Genomic DNA, 18,167 nt, shown 5'->3' with positions numbered 1-18,167 from the left:
TGTTTGGTCACCTTCTCGAAAAACTCAATAAGGTTTGTGAGGCATGACCTACCTTTCACAAAACCGTGCTGACTATCGCAAATGAACTTATTCTTTTCAAGATGATTATAAATCCTGTCTCTTATAACCTTTTCCAACATTTTACCCACAACCGAAGTAAGGCTCACAGGTCTATAATTACCAGGGCTGTCTCTACTCCCCTTCTTGAACAAGGGGACAACATTTGCTATCCTCCAGTCCTCCGGCACTACTCCTGTCGACAATGACGACTTAAAGATCAACAACAACGGCTCTGCAATCTCCTCCCTGGCTTCCCAGAGAATCCTAGGATAAATCCCATCTGGCCCAGGGGACTTATCTATTTTCACTCTTTCCAAAATTGCTAACACCTCCTCCTTGTGAATCTCAATCCCATCTAGCCTAGTAGGCTGTATCTCAGTAATCTCCTCGGCAACATTTTCTTTCTCTACTGTAAATACTGACGAAAAATATTCATTTAACGCTTCCCCTATCTCCTCTGATTCCGCACACAACTTCCCACTACTATCCTTGATTGGCCCTGTTCTAACTCTTATCATTCGTTTATTCCTGATATACCTATAGAAAGCCTTAGGGTTTTCTTTGATCCTATCCGCCAATGACTTCTCGTGTCCTCTCCTTGCTCTTCTTAGCCCTCCCTTTAGATCCTTCCTGGCTAGCTTGTAACTCTCAAGCGCCCTAACTGAGCCTTCACGTCTCATCCTAACATAAGCTGCCCTCTTCCTCTTGACAAGCGCTTCAACTTCTTGAGTAAACCACGGCTCCCTTGCTCGACAACTTCCTCCCTGCCTGACCGGTACATACTTATCAAGGACACGCATTAGCTGCTCCTTGAATAAGCTCCACATTTCGTTTGTGCCCATCCCCTGCAGTTTCCTTCCCCATCCTACACATCCTAAATCTTGCCTAATCGCGTCATAATTTCCTTTCCCCCAGCTATAATTCTTGCCCTGCGGTATATACCTGTCCCTGCCCATCGCTAAGGTAAACCTAACCGAATTGTGATCACTATCGCCAAAGTGCTCACCTACATCTAAATCAAACACCTGGCCGGGTTCATTACCCAGTACCAAATCCAATGTGGCATCGCCCCTGGTTGGCCTGTCCACATACTGTGTCAGAAAACCCTCCTGCACACACTGGACAAAAACAGACCCATCTAAAGTACTCGAACTCTAGTATTTCCAGTCAATATTTGGAAAGTTAAAGTCCCCCATAACCACTACCCTGTTACTCTCGCTCCTGTCGAGAATCATCTTCGCTATCCTTTCCTCTACATCTCTGGAACTATTCGGAGGTCTATAGAAAACTCCCAACAGGGTGACCTCTCCTCTCCTGTTTCTAACCTCGGCCCATACTACCTCAGTAGACGAGTCCTCAAACGTCCTTTCTGCCGCTGTAATACTTTCCTTGATTAACAATGCCACACCCCCCCCTCTTTTACCCTCTTCTCTGTTCTTTCTGAAACATCTAAATCCCGGAACCTGCAACATCCATTCCTGCCCCTGCTCTACCCATGTCTCCGAAATGGCCACAACATCAGGATCCCAGGTACCAACCCATGCTGCAAGCTCACCCACCTTATTCCGGATGCTCCTGGCGTTGAAGTAGACACACTTTAAACCAAGTTCTTGCTTGCCAGTGCCCTCTTGCGTCCCTGTAACCTTATCCCCTACCTCACTACTCTCAACAGCCTGTACACTGGCACTGCAATTTAGGTTCCCATTCCCCTGCTGATTTAGTTTAAACCCCCCCGAAGAGCACTAACAAATCTCCCCCCCAGGATATTGGTACCCCTCTGGTTCAGGTGAAGACCATCCTGTTTGTAGAGGTCCCACCTACCCCAGAAAGAGCCCCAATTATCCAGGAAACCAAAACCCTCCCTCCTACACCATCCCTGCAGCCACGTGTTCAACTCCTCTCTCTCCCTATTCCTCTCTTCGCTAGCACGTGGCACAGGCAACAACCCAGAGATAACAACTCTGGTTGTTCTCGCTCTAAGCTTCCACCCTAGCTCCCTGAATTTCTGCCTTAAATCCCCATCTCTCTTCCTACCTATGTCGTTGGTGCCTATGTGGACCACGACTTGGGGGTGCTCCCCCTCCCCCTTAAGGATCCCAAAAACACGATCGGAGACATTGCGTACCCTGGCACCTGGGAGGCAACACACCAACCGTGAGTCTCTCTCGTTCCCACAGAACCTCCTATCTGTTCCCCTAACTATGGAGTCCCCAATGACTAATGCTCTGCTCCTCTTCCCTTTTCCCTTCTGAGCAACAGGGACAGACTCTGTGCCAGAGACCTGTACCCCATTGCTTACCCCTGGTAAGTCGTCCCCCCCAACAGTATCCAAAACGGTATACCTGTTGTTGAGGGAAACGGCCACAGGGGATCCCTGCACTGCCTGCTGGTTCCCTTTCCTTCCCCTGACGGTAACCCATCTACCTACTTCTTTTACCTGAGGTGTGACTGCCTCCCTATAACTCCTGTCAATAATCCCCTCCGCCTCCCGAATGATCCGAAGTTCATCCAGCTCCAGCTCCAGTTCCCTAACGCGGTCTGCGAGGAGCTGGAGTTGGGTGCACTTCCCGTAGATGCAGTCAGCAGGGACACTCTTGGCGACCCCTACCTCCCACATTCTGCAGGAGGAACATACATAATGTGTGGGAGCAGGAAGAGAAGCCATTGCAGCTGGTTCTTTGGCTACAATTAGATAGCTAAGAATGGAATCGGGTGACAGCAGTATCACCCAGCTGGACGACAGGAAGGTTCAACCTGGAGAGCATGCAAATGTGGGGTCCACTTCTGACCTGTAGGATTGCTGGAAAGATTTAGAACCCAGCAAAGAGCTATCCTTGAAAGCTCCAAATCTCCTGTCCAGGTTACAGTGAGCGGAGCCCTGTCAGATGTAACACGGTGTGACCGACTCTCTCGTGCCCTGCAGAAACCATTCGAAGTTTAGAGTCCGATTGCAGTCACATGGGTCTGAATCAGATCTGACCAGTGAGGTTCGGGGTTTTTGAGGGAACAGGTATTTGGAGTCAGATGTCTCCTGTTGACTGTTCTTTCATTCTTCCGCTTTCCCAAGGAAGGGAGGAGAGGCAACCCAGAATGAAATAGGATGCGGCCAACCTTGGCAAATTGGGTTTGTAGGGTGCATTTTTAATGGGTCTTGACACATTTGTGCTCCACTGGGCATTACAACATTACATGCCTTTCCTGATTCCACTGTCTAAAATAATTGATTCTCATTCGCAAAGGAGCAACTTGCATTTCTGTAGCACCTTTCACAACATCAGGATATCTCAAATCGCTTTACAGCCAATTAAGTACCTTTGAAGTGTGGTCACTGCTGTAATGCAGGAAACACAGAGGACAATTTGCACACAGTAAGATCCCACACGTAACAATCATTTGTTTCAGTGATGTTGGTTGAGTGATAAATCCTGGCCAGGACATCAGGGAGAATTCCCCTGCTCTTCAAATGGAATCGTCGATGTCCAGCTGAGCGGGTCGCTCAGTTTAATGTCTCGTCCGAAAGTTGGAACCTCCGACAATGCAGCACTCCCTTTATTAACTTCACAGAAGCATCAGTCTGGATTATGTGTACACATCTTTGGAATGGGGCTTCTGACTTTTAGGTGAGTGTGCTAACACTGAGTTAACACCAAAGTCTGGCTCCGTATAAAATGTACAGGGTAGATTTGATAAATTCCCATTCCCAGGTGGAAGTTTGTGGGACACATACACAGCCAAATTCCTAGCAGGTGCTGGGAATGCAGACATAGAAAGTACTCCCTTATCTGGTGGAGAGTTGATGGTCCAAATGACCTCCTTCTGTGCTGTACTATTCTATAATTCCATGGGGTTGTGATTCAATCAAATCAACTTTCACTTGCATTATGAAATGAAATTTGAGACTCAGCCACATAAATAGGTGGTAGGACCGGTGACCAAAAGCTTTGTCAAAGAGCTTGGTTTGAAGGAGAATCTGAAAGGAGACAAAAGAGGTAGAGAGGAGGGGAGGGTTAGAGAGCTTAGGGCCTAGGCAGCTGAAGGCACAGCTGTCAGTGGTGGAACGATGTAAGTCAGGGATGCACAAGAGGTCAGTACGGGAGGAGCGCGGAGATCTCGGAGGATTGTAGGGCTGGAGGAGGTTACAGAGATATGGGTGGGAGAGGCTGTGGGAGCATTTGAAAACAAGGATGAGAATGCAAAAAGCATAGCTACAATCTTTGAAGAGCAAATAATATAGCTTATCAACAGGCGCAGCTAATAAGTGGTCAGAGATAGTGATGAGCACTGTTCAGACCAGTTCCAGACAGCTTAACAACAGGGTGCAGCCTCAGCCAAATCTAACAAAGACAGACGTGGATTTGACCTCAGTGCAACTGGGAACACAGAAAGACCATAAAGATTGTACTGGAGACCAACAGGCACAATATAGGGGAGGAGGGGGCAGGTGGGGGTGAACTTTTGATCTTTGTGCAAACAGCGGGGAGCTTTGCCCTCCAGGAGCTTTTATCAGAAATTCAGGCCTGTGTTTTCGTATGATCTTAAACAGTGAAATGAAATGGTTGGAGAATCTCTGCAAACTATGCATCTTGGGCTACAGCTATCTATTTATGTGGCTCAGTGTCAAATTTTGTTTGCTAATCACTCCTGTGGTATGTTTTACTACGTCAAAGGCTCTATGTAAATTGTTGTTGTTGAAAGACATTCTCTTCAATCTGATTTGATTGATTCTCATCATAGAGCTGTACAGTACTGGGCCTCAACTTCCATTAGAAAGCACCTCCAATGTAAAAATCAAAAGGGCCCAAAGTGCATCAGAAATGGGTGTAAGGAAAATGGATGCAGAGCGAGGAAGAGAGAGGTTAGGAGGGTTGACTGAAAGCTTGGTCAAAGAGACAGGGTTGGAGGAGCTCTACACAGAAGTAGGGGCAGAAAAATTCAGGCAGGGAATCCCCGAGAGTAGGACCAGGTGGCTCAGGGCACAACTGCCAAATGGAGGGAAGATGTTGCATGAAGCTGGAGTTGGAGGAATGGGGAGCTCGGGAGTTACAGAGATGGAGGATTTTTCAGAGGAATTGAGGGGGAATGAGGCCATGGAGAGCTTTCAAGATGAGACCAAGGATTTTTAAGTTTGAGGTGTTGGATAGGCAGGAAGCCAGCGTGTGTCAAGGAAAGGGAGGGGGGTGGTGATGGGTGAGTAGGATGGAATGGGATACATATAATATAGGCAAGACTGTACATGAGAGTTTCACAGGCGGGAACGGCAGTGACTGAGGTTCCAGTACTTGTTTTCCAGGAGGAGTTTCCTTTTAGAATCAATATGAAATGTTGGGGTGCAGCTGTAGCAGTTCTTGTCTTCCCGATATAAGCATGAAGGATATCCCCAATATTTTTATAATTAATAAATAGAAGTGTTCAACGAAAATGAAGGAAAGCACACAATCTTCGTAGCAGTGTCCTGGAGATTCAGCTTTATTCTCCAGAGACTCCAGACAGTTCTGAGGAAAGGTCACTGACCTGAAACGTTAACTCTGCTCCTCTCGCCACAGATGCTGCCAGACCTGCTGAGTATTTCCAGCACTTTCTGTTTTTATTTCAGATTTCCAGCATCTGCAGTATTTTGCTTTTATTTAACTGGAAGCTTGGCAACCTGAGGGTGGAAGGAGAAAAATAGGCTGAAATTTTCCCCCTGTTTTGCGGACTATTTTAGGCCAACAGTGGGAACATAGCAACAGGAGTAGGCCATTCGGACCTTTGAGCCTGTTCTACTATTCTGTTAGATCTCGGCTGATCTGGACCTCAACTCCATTTACCCACTGTATCCCGTAGTGCCTTCACCCCACAAAAATCTGTTGATGGGACAGGGCGGCTTGGGCTGGATTTTCCTTCCCAACCCTACTGCCTGTGGCCCAACTCACAACATAAGAGAGGCATCACCAGCCACTGTGGACATCAAACAGGCAGAAGTACTGTTGAAGACCATCTTCTTAGAGTCGTGTATTTGGTTACACTTTATTGCTGAGGAATCATTTTTTCTTGCTCTTTGTGGGCTTTATCTTTCTTAATCTTGTCCAAAGTTTCAGCGCTGCTGTGGTACTAATGGATGTTAAGGAGGTTAAATTGGATAACCCTAGCCGTTCACTGCAATACATGCAGAATGTTAAATTCTTGCTACCTGCTGTTTTACATGATTTCTGTGTGCGACCAGCACCCACTGTGCTGTTCATTGGTTGCACGCATCAGCAGGGGGCCCAATATCATAGCACTACTTTAAAGGTCAGCTGCACCTCTTAAACAGGTGGTGTGTTATGGCTGGAACAGGTGCTGGGAATTGTTTCAGAAGTGAATCTGTCCTGTGAAAGAGTGAAGACCATGGCAGAGAGCATGCACTAAGATTTTCTGATAATGCACTAGAGGCCTTGATGGAAGAGATGGAATGGAGAGAGAGATGTCTTTATCCATAGTGGGGGCAAGACACCATTCAGGCACATGCACAGGAGCCAGCAGGAACAAATCATGGCAGAGGTCATTGCTCCAAGAACATGGATGCAATGCAAAAAGAAATTAAACGATCTGACACAAGTTGTCAAGGTAAGTGAGTTCATCTTCAAATGCCATATCCTACCAACTGCACCACAAACCTCATCCACTACTCAACTCCTAACACCCCATCATCCACCTACCAATAGTCTCTATCAATCAGGACTCAAGCTGAACATTCATATGCTTCACCTCACCCTCACACACTTAGTGCTGCTGCAAGCCTCACACCCACATCACGAAATTCGTACATACTGGCAGCTATTCAAATATGACAGCAACATCACTTTAACATATTGTGCAACACAAACTGACACACTTCCCTCTCTCTTGCAGGAGTTGATGTATAACAGGAGGCAGCAGGAAAGAACTGGAGGAGGACAAGCTTACCTGCATATTTTAAACCCCATGCAGGAGACTGTACTGGCCATCATGGGAAGGGGCATCGTTGAGGCCATGGGCACTGGGGTATTACTAATCCTCCTTCTTTCATTATACTTTTTCCTCATCCCTCAATTTCTTCCCAGTGAGAATAATGAGGAAAAGCTAAATGGTATCACTGGGGGCAATTTTCACCTTCACTGTTTGGAGGGTAAACCAGCAGAGTGCATTACACACCCTTTGTAGAACCCAACTAATTTTCATCTCCTTGATTTGAAGAAGATGGGGAAATAGAAAGACAGCCAGCAGGGCTATTCACACATGCCATCCCAGTGACCAGTCTCACACTGGTATCACCAAGTATCTGTCCATTCTCTCAGCTGCTGATGCTGTGTAGTACCGCAACTCAGTGAGGGGCAGGAGACAGCTTAGCTTTTAAAAGAGGAGAAATTATTTGTATGAATTCATAAATTAATCATGAAAGAATAGCAAATTTCAGTTCCACAAGGGTTGCCTTGACACACAAATTAACAACAGCTTTTGAAGTCAACTGTGGATTCAGACACAGAATGCCTTGCATTTTGAGCTTAGACTGGGCCACAGCAAAAGGTTTAGAGATACAGCACTGAAACAGGCCCTTCGGCTCACCGAGTCTGTGCCGACCATCAACCACCCATTTATACTAATCCTACACTAATCCCATATTCCTACCACATCCTCACCTGACCCTATATGCATGGGATTTCTATACAAGGAGAGAAATGAACCATTGAATGGCACAAGACAGTTTAGATTCGTACGCCTCTCCCATTTCTCATTTCAGATTGCCATTCTGCAGGCTTGTGAGCAAGGTGCCTGCTCACCATCTCTAGCTCATGGTGTGTGAGACGGGGGAAGTGAAAAATTACTGAAGATAAGCAATACTGTGCATTGGTGGTTTAGCACACTGTTGGAACACAGGAACAGGAGGAGGTCATTCAGCCCCTCAAACCTAATTCACCATTCAATTAGATCATGGCTGGTCTGTAGCTCAATTTCATTTACCCACCTTAGACCCTTATCCCTCAAAACCCTCACCTAATGACAATCTATTGACCCAGTCTCAGTCCAATTGATGCAACATCCGCAGGTTTTAATGGAGAAAATTGTGGATTCTCATTATACTTTGTGTGAAAATGTGCTTCCTGATTTCATTCCAATATGGCCGAGCTCTAATTTTATGAGTGAGCTAATTTTAAGATTGTGTCCCCTCAACATTCTCTGTATCACAATTATTGAATGCTTCTAACATTTTAAACATCTCTGTACCCCAGAGCTTGCCTTCGACTTGCCACGTGGTCAGTTCTTAGTCTTGTCAACACCACTATTGGGAGTTGCAGATGAGAAAATAAGGTACATTGTCACCCCAAGCTGTACCTCTTGGGGCTCGATCTACTGGCAGAGGTCGAGTAGCAGGCCACCTGCCACAAAGCCAATACCACTTATCGCAAGGTAAAATAATCCTTTACAGTGACTTGCATTGGCAGCAGTCACTCCTGTGAGTGGATATTGTTGCCCAAAGGCAACATTTGCTCAGTGTGGATTTTTGCTACTCTAAAGGCATGAATCGTAGCCTGCATTTTAACTGAATTGGCAGATACACATAGCGTACAGAATAGCACTATAAGTTGAGTTGCCGCACATTTACTCAATCGTGTTGTGCGGTTAGGAATTTTGTGAACAAGCATTGAGGGCCAACTTTGAGCAGAATAGTGCAGGCAGCTGAATACAACATCATCCCATCAATTTACAAAGAGAGGTAAGCTGGCGTCTCTTCTCAGCAATAACTTTGGATTAATAACAAACCTAGGAGAATGACAGAGATCAGTTTGACAGGAAAATCTGGCTTCACTAAAATTTCCACATATTTAAAGAATGTATTCTGAATTATGAGTTGTGTGCAAGGAGGTCATCTGAAAGATGACTCGCCTGTTGGCAATCCGGACCATTTCATCAATTCCACAGCTTACCTGTGGCAGTGAAATCCAGGGCTACCTGGAATTAATTCACTGCTAGTTTATTAAAGCCCCTGGAGGGGTTCATGGACAGCACAATGTCTCAGTGTATACAGGATGTGCCTGAGGATCTAATGATGCGTTCTTCATGCTCCATTCACTTCTCAATCTCTTGTTTGCTGTGCTGGTCCACTCTTAAACGGGTACACACTGAACCGAGTGTAATAGTGCGACGGTTTCTATGCTGTCTTTCCCACTGGAAGTCTTGAATGCGCTTGAGGCTACGGCTGCTGGGGGAGGGAGGTGGGGGAAATTCCCTGCTGTGCCAATGGTGAGGTAGGGCGGATGTACCCCGAGATTCGATATAGAGAGGGGGAGTTCCCCTGATTTCCTTGCCACAGTTATGCCTCAAACAACACCAAAACGCAGTTGATCTCGTCATTTATGTTACTGCTGTTTATGGGATCTTGCTGTGCGCAAATGGCTGCTGTGTTTCCAACATTACAACAGAGTCTACTCTTTATTTAGTTGTAAAGTGATTTGGGACATCCTGAGGTTGTGAAAAGTTCAGTGTAAATGCAAGTCTTTCTTCAAGGAATTTCGGGTTTCCCTCCAGGATATCAGGATAGCATAGGGCATTTTGGAACATTTGTATTGATTAAAGAAGGCCATGTTATGAAAAGAACAGAGAAAGTGGCTTCACAAATTCATGAGGATCCATGGATTTTGAGGAGAGACTATTTTCCAAGCAATCGTCACTCAGTGCTGCCAAGTAACAAGGCGAGAGTTTGTGAGGATCCGTCCCCTTGTCTCTTTGGGGAACTTGCACTCACTTAAGTCTTACACTGAGCTCTTAACTCCACAGCGATTTGAAAGCACACATTTAGACCTCTGGAGTAACATGGTAGTGTTAAGCTGGACAGTGTCTAATATTGGTAGAGGAGTGCAGAGAGTATTAGCTCTCCAGAGCAGTGAGCTTGGCCAAGGGTTCTGCTTGTCCGTATCAGTATAGATGCCAGAAATTAGAGAGAAGTTTACTTTTACAAGGGGTTAAGTCCTGTTACCCCAAGGTGTTTCTAAACCAGCTGTGCTGTTTACTGATTATGCATGGACATGGCAAGATTTTCTGATACTTTTTGAAGCTTTATACTGTAATAAAAGTACGCTGTGCAACATCTTCCATTTATATACTGGTGTTTGATGTCAAAAAACGTCGCCGGGTTCTTCACAGAAGTGTGAGGAAAATGGAAACTGTGCCAAAGGAAGAGTTTAGGAAGTGTGATCCAAAACATGGTTAAAGAGGTTGGCTTTAAGGAGAGTGTTAAAGGAGGAGAGTGAGTGGAGAAGCAGAGTGTTTAAAGGAGGGATTTCCAGAGGGTGGGACCAAAGAAGCTGAAGGCACGGCCGCCAATGGTGGGGCAAATAGTGGAGATGGGCAAGAGGCTTGAGTTGAAGGAACATTAGGGGAAATTTTAACCCTGCCTGCCCAGTGAAAACTAGGCTGTTAAAATCTCCTTTGGGGCTCACCCTCTGAGGCCCTTATTCTCTTTCCGGAGGTTCCATTTTACACCAATTCTTCAGAAGAGGCGGGAGGAGCACCTGCCACAAACCAGCAGCGGGGTTCTTCTTTCAATATGCAAATCAGGCTCTGATGGTGTCACTGGGCCAAACTACTTTGTTCACCAGAGGCCTGTGAGGTGAAGCTGTTGTGGCTTGCTCATCAGGCCAACCAAGTGGGAGGAGGAGCCAGGCCCAGAAGATGCTCAAATAGGTGAGTCCTTTTACTCTTTTGGACATCCCTTGTTGGACTAAGAGGAGCCGGAGTGTTCCACCAAACCCCACAAAGACAAGTTAGGCCTCCCCTTCGCTGGGTTTAATCCTTTCCCCAACCTCGGGGCCATCCAGAACCCCTTCCCAACCACTTCTATGAGAATCGTAGGCCATTCCTTTGATCATCATGGGCACCCTCCTGCTGCCCAACACTCCACTCCCACCCACTGGCGGGCTGGCACTTCCCACTATTGAGGTTGGGATGGTTTGCCACCTGCTTTGACTTCCCAACTACATGATTGTTTGCCTGATTTAAAATCATAGAGTTCAAACGAATGGTGATAGGGCTGGAGGGAGGGACTGGTGAGGCCATCCATGGGAGGAATCTAAAGATGAAAATAAGGATTATAAATTTTGAGACATTGGGAGTCCAGGGCCAATGTAGGTCAATTAACATAGAGGTGATGTGCTGGCTGCAACCTTCATCCATGCCTTGTCACCTTCAATTTCAATTATTCCAATGCTCCCCTGGCTGGCCTTTTGTTTTCCATCCTCCATAAACTTCAGCTCATCCAAAACTCCGCTGCTCATAGTCTATCCTGCATGATCTGTTCATTGATTCCTGCTACGTTCATTCACCTCTATTGTCTCTCAGTCCATCAGTTTCAAATTTAAAATTCTTAATGTGATATTGTTACGAGGATTTCCATTTATGCATTAAAACTTGGGATTCTATATTTTTAAAAATGGAAAAGGATTTCGGTGGACATTGAGACATCGAGATATCTGAACTTTAAGGATGTTTTTGAAAGGAAGTTCAACAAGAGTTGAACTGATAAACTAGGACTGGAAAGCAGGCAATTTCAAGGAAACCAGCAGGGGGTTTGACCTAAGAGCCACCCTCTGTTGTGACAAGAGAATTTATGACTTGGCATGTAACTTGTTTCTGGAAGGCTTTGGTTTCATTTTTGAGCTTTAAAAGGCAGTGGCTTTGGACAAAAGCAGGCAATTGGAATTTGATTTTGACCTGCCTGGAAATCAGAAGAAGAACTAGAAAAATATTACTTCTCCCTTTTTTCCCGGTTAACTGGTTTTTTGATGTATGGACGTGTGTATGAGGGCCAGGGAAAAAATAAGGAGCTTTAATATCTCAATTCATATATAGATTTATTTCATTATTGGTTAAGTCTTGGTTATATAATAAGCGGTTAATTTTGTTGGTGTGCTTTATTGTGGGGACAAATAGAATATCTAATTGGCTGTTTCGGTAAGTGGGAAAATTTACTGATATGCTGTGACCTGTGGTGACGTGGGACTGAATTAACAGTGCACTCATCCCGGCTCGGTCGTAACAATATTTAAACCTTTCCATGGGATGTGCACCTCCAGTGGACTAGACATGATGGGCCTGATTTGTAGGTCCCACTGGGAGTGGGAACAGAGGGGTGTGGGCACTGAAAATAGAGGCACCAGATGGCATGCTGATTTTCCATTGTCGTTCTCGCCGCCAGCGAGTTTCATCAGGTTGGGGAAGGTCGACCCCAGAAAACTGCCCAATTCAGCAATAAGGCCAATTAAGCTCTTTAAGGAGCTCATTGAAAGCTTGTACAGGGCCACTTTGGGATTTTGGTGGGGGCACAGGGGTTGCATGCTATGTCAGGACAGACCAGGTGCATTGAGGCAACACTTTGTGGAGCCAGTCATGGCCGCCCCTGAAAGTAGGTGGGCTCATAAAAGGGAGCACGACTTAGAAGGGCACTCAGCCACTGGCACACAGATGCCAGCGGGTGTGCACAGGTTGCAGGGAGAGAGGTCAAAATATGCTCAGGCAGTGCAGGGGGTCATTACCCTTCTATGGGGGCATAAGAGGAGCAGGTTAGGCTTGAAGACATTATTGGAAGTCCAGCTGAACACAAGGAAGCCAGCAGCTGGTACTGGGAGTGCGACTCTCAGATTTTGGGTCTAGTGGCGATAAGTAGGAACATCCTCGATAGGAGAGACAGAGTCTCAGACATGAGGAGGGTAGAAGAGAGGGAAGAGAGGCAGGAAGGTGACGGAGGCCATCCTCTCAGTACAGGATCTACCGCCAAAGACAGAACTACCTGGACATGTCAGTGAACCAGTGCAGCAGGAGACTGCACTTATCCAGGCAGACTGTCACTGAAATTTGTGCCCTCATTGGCGAAGGGCTCACACCTCACAGTAGTGATCGCCATGCCCTGCCAGTAACCATCAAAGTCACTGTGGCCGTGAGCTTCTTCACCTCTGGTTCCTCACAAGGATCAGCTATGGACCTTAATCTCACAGACGACTGCATCTTGCAGGTCACTGATGCCCTATTTGCCAGAGCTGGTCAGTACATTCAATTCCAGACAGATGAGGCCTCGCAGGCACAAAGGGCAGTGGGTTGCACTGCCATCTCTGGATTCCCACTGGTGCAGGGCATCTCAAGTAGTCATCAAAGTGCTGAGTGACCAGCCAGTGAGATTCATCAACAGGAAGAGCTTCCACTCCCTTGACGTTCAGCTGGTCGCTGACCACAATAAGCACTTCCTCCATGTGTGCACTCACTATCCTGGCAGCTGCCATGACTCCTTCATCCTCCAGCAGACCAGGGTGCTGCAGCTCTTCATTCTACCCTCTAAACTGTGTGGATGGCTTCTAGGGGACCAGGGTTATCCCTTGAAGTGATGGCTACTGACTCCTTTACGAGACACCGAGACAGAGACACAGAGATGGCTGAAACCACTGAAACCATTTGCTCAAAAGGACCGCCATCAAGCAAGTCATTGGGCTTCTGAAGATGGCGCCATGCAGTACACTGCTGCAAGGGTCTCACTCATTGTAGTGGTCTACTGTGCTCTCCATAACATGGCGTCCCAGAGAAGAGTGGACCTTGATAAGGGCGAGGCCCTGGAATGACACAGCTCATCGGAGGAAGAGGTTTATAAAGTTATGAGTGGCATGGACAGAGTGGATAGTCAGAAGCTTTTTCCCAGGGTGGAAGAGTCAGTTACTAGGGGACATAGGTTTAAGGTGATGGGAGCAAAGTTTAGAGGGGATGTGCGAGGCAAGTTCTTTACACAGAGGGTGGTGAGTGCCTGGAACTTGTTGCCGGGGGAGGTGGTGGAAGCAGGTACGACAGTGACATTAAAGAGGCATCTTGACAAATACATGAATAGGATGGGAATAGAGGGATACGGAGCCCGGAAGTGCAGAAGGCTTTAGGTTAGGCAGGCATCAAGATCGACGCAGGCTTGGAGGGCCGAATGGCCTGTTCCTGTGCTGTAATGTTCTTTGTTCTTTGTTCTTTGAAGAGGAAGATGCAGAACACTGAGCTGCCTTGGCTGCACAGGGAGGTGGCTGGGCCCGGCACGGGGCTCGAGGCTCTCGTCTGGATGCTGACAACATCAGGGATCATCTGATCCTGGCATGTTTCAGCTGAGCCCTTCTAACCCAGGAGGTCTGTATGCTCCGGAACTCACTTTGAGCTGTTTGTGAGTACACTGCCATTGAAGACACAACCTGGAATTGATACATTCTTATCGCCAATGAATGATGCAGATCTGTCCAGCGATCTCATTGTCCCCCTTCAAGGATCCTTGTTTCCCTTCACCACCTCTTCCCTCCTTCTCCTGTCTCACCACTAAAGAACGGAAGTTCACACATCTGGCGTATCAATATTTACATTGTGTTGGAAAAAAAAATACACATTAACAGGTGAGGCAAACCCCAGTGACTCACTCAGTGCTCTGACTGACACGATGGCCTCCACTCTCAGCCACCTCCCCTCGTGGCCTCAGATGAGGTGGAGGCAGCCTGCTCACATGTCTCCTCTGCTTACAGCTGAGATGCATGTGCCAGTCATCCTCGTTGTGATGGTGCCAGTGGGAGCACTTCCAGAGGCTGCAGCAGCAGCATCAATGCAGGGAAAGCCTCTGGACACTAGGCCCTGCTATACAGACGTTTCCTCAGTCAAGAGGGACCAAGGAGGCTGATGATGATGATGGCGCTTTGTGTGGGGTGGCACCCTCATCCTCCTTGGCTGGGCCTCCAAATGGCAGGAGGGGAGTGCCAGCTGGGATACAACTGGCATCCACTCCAAACATCACTGCACCACCAGTGCCACTGACTGGTAAATGCTACATAGCGTTGCATGTATTCTGTGCATGTCAGTGCGCTGCTCCTATATCCACTCAGAGTGCTGCTGCATATGGCTCTCCAAGAGGTTGGTCACTCTCTAAATTGAGGAGCTCATGCATTCAAAACCCTGCACCAGCGCCACGCACATGAGCTGGATGGAATCGTCCATTCTCAGCCCATGACCCTGCACTGCCTCAGGGAATTCTGACATGTGGGAACACATCTCTCACTGCTGGTCTAGGTAGAGCCTCCTTTCTTGTGACTTCCAAGGTCCTGCATCTGCACCCAGATGAGCAGGGCTGTGTCTGTCCTCCATCCTCTGAGGGGGACTACCTACAGCAGGATCTGCCTCTCTCACTTCCTCCTGCTCACTAGTGCCATGATCTTCACCTAGTGCTACCCTACTAATCACACATGAGGACCCACCAATGTGAGTGTATCTGAGCATGTGGAGGGTGTGCTTGTAGGATGTGATGGTGCTTGCTCTGATGTCTCTGTTCCTGCGATTTCCCTGGTGCAGACACAGGAATCAGTCGGTCCCTCTCCACATCAGAACCTGCAGGAGACACAAGAAGGAGATCATGAGAACGAACCTTGGAGAGCAGAAAGCCCTGCAGTGCTGAGGTTTCCCAATACAGCTGAGTTTGTGGATGCTGTCAGACAAGGAGGAGTGCACTCCACCCCTTCATCTACAGATTGCAATATCTTTTCACCCACTTCACAAGTCATGCCCATCTCGCCTTCCCCCACTTGCTCCTGGGGATGGGGCACCCTACCATCTCCATAGCTCCCTCCTCCATGACAGTGACAATTTGGAGACAGGGCACTCCTCCTCCTGTCAGCCCCCTTTCTCGGGCATCGTGTACCCTTTTCTCCTGAAAGGACAAAAGAGAGACAGAGAGAAGGCTCTGCTGGCCTCTATGGCCAATGCCATGAGCTCATTGAGATAGGAAGCTGTTTGTATCAGTGCAGGGAAGTCCTCAGCAGTGATAGAGCTCTGAGCCTTGCTGAGGGGTCAATAAGTACCCTGGGCACACATTCCTCCCATGTTCAAGTGCAACATGCACCCTCAGGCTCCTCAGCTGGAGTGTCTGCTGGAAGTAGAATACCCAGAGGCCTGCGGTGAGTGTTTGACCTTGCACTCACCTTGCCAGAGTGAATAAGATCATTGAGCCTTTTCCAGCACTGGACCCAGCTCCTGCAGACCACACTCTGTGTGCTGACGGTCTCAGTGAACTCAATCCATGCCAGCTTGCTTTGGGAGGGTGGCTTTCTCTATCTACCCTCCGTAAGGGAGACCTCCCTCCCCTCCCTCACTGCCTCAAGGTCAGCTTCTGGGAGGGGCTGCCCTGCCCCATGTTCCAGCCCTCTACCCTCCTGTTCCATGACTGCTGCTGCAATTCAAGGAGTTAAACAGCAGACACAGTAATGGCTGCCATGGTCTGTTTAAATCGGGCCCACATGTGTAAATCGGGGCCTGTGACTGCTCCCCCCAACACCTGGGGTGGGTTCGGGCCCAGAAAAGGTCCCAACGTCCGTTTCCAACCCTGGAAGGAAAGTCAGGCCCACTGCTCCCAGTAGTTGGAAGATTGAAGCGTTGTTCCTAATATAAGTACCCACCTTTCCAGTATCAATGCTTCTTAAATATTCTGTTAGAAGGGTTTAACTCACAGGAATTGTGACGTGCAGTAAAGCAATGTGTTCTTTTCATCTTTCAGGTTAGACATCCAACCAAAGCCTGCTCAGATGGAAGTATGAAGAAAAGCTGGGAGCTCTCTTGGCAAATATTTCTCCCTCACCAACGCCAGTAAAACAAATCAACCAGTCATTTATTCTCATTGCTGCTTGTGTGCAGATTAGCTGCCACATCGGCCAGCAAAACAACAGTAACAATACTTCAAACATAATTCATTGAGTGTGAAGTGCTTTGGGACATCCTGAGGACATGAAAGTTGCAAGTTCCTTTTTTCTTGCTGCATATGGAGACTCAGTTTTCAACACTGAGCTCTTGCTTTGCTGACTTTCGGAGAGCAAGACTGAAGCAGCATTGGTTGAGGCTTGCCTTTCATTCTGGAGCCATCTACAATCTTCTACATATATAGAATACATTTAAAGTTGCAAGTCGGCCATGATACTGGTGATTTACGGACTGCCAAAGCCTTGTTTGACTACCTCAGGGAGTCAGAGAGCAATTTCACAGAGTTTCTTTGGAATTAGCCGCAGCTATTAATTTGCCTCTTGCAGAAGGTTATGTGGTTAAGGGGCATTTCAGTAGTTTATGAGGTTTTGCCTGTGGTCTGGATGAGGGAGGTCTGATGGTCCTTTTTATGTATCCATATGATGTGGCTACAAATCAACATACCATTCAGATTGTGTGGAGGAGGGACTTAGTTATATATAGTTCCTACAGATTTTAAACTGCACAACTGCACTGCCCAAAAACTGTAAGGAAACAGGTGCAAATGCTAAATAAGAATAGATCACAGGAAAAATATTGGCCCAGTGCCCCCATAAATGTCTCCACACATGATGGAATGGTTTGGTAGAACCAACATAATCTCATAAACTAGCAGCAGCATTCCCTTCGTATGTGGAGATGTAAATGTTTGTGAATATACACTGCTGCTCTTTAGCAAGTTTACATCACCTCTGCTCCAGTGCACTTCAGACATTTACTTTATGGCCCCAAACTCATAGGTTTACAGTAAAGGAAAGGCTTAGAACATACTGTAAATGCACTGAGCTATGGACAGGTTGAAACACCAGGAGCTGAGCTTACAGTTGTGGAGGAATTGAGTCAATAGTTATGAGGGAATTGAGCCTCTCCTTATGGGGTATGGAGAATTAAGTTGAAAGTTATGGGATATGGTGGAATTGAGTCTATAGTTGTGGGTATGGGGTATGGGGAATTGAGTCTATAGTTAGAGCAGAGAAGACTAAGAGAAGATTTGATAGAAGTGTTAAAAATCATGAAATGCTTAGCTATAGTAAATAAAGAGAAATTCTTTCCACTGGCTGACGGGTCAATAATCAGGCCCAGATTTAAAGTGATTGGCAAAAGAACTAGAGATGGCATGAGGAATTTGTTTTACACAACGAATGCTCTACCTGATATGTTGGTGGAAACAGATTCAATAGTAACTTTCAAAAGGGAATTAGATAAATACTCAAAGGAGAAAAAGTTGCAAGAATATGGAGAAAGAGCAGGAACGAACTGGATTGCTCTTTGAAAGAGCTGGGGCAGCCACGATGGGCAGAATGGCTTCCTTTTTTGCTGTACAATTC

The sequence above is a fragment of the Heterodontus francisci genome, chromosome 10, assembly GCF_036365525.1.
Source record: "Heterodontus francisci isolate sHetFra1 chromosome 10, sHetFra1.hap1, whole genome shotgun sequence".
NCBI lineage: Eukaryota > Metazoa > Chordata > Chondrichthyes > Heterodontiformes > Heterodontidae > Heterodontus > Heterodontus francisci.
This window is presented reverse-complemented; position numbering follows the sequence as displayed.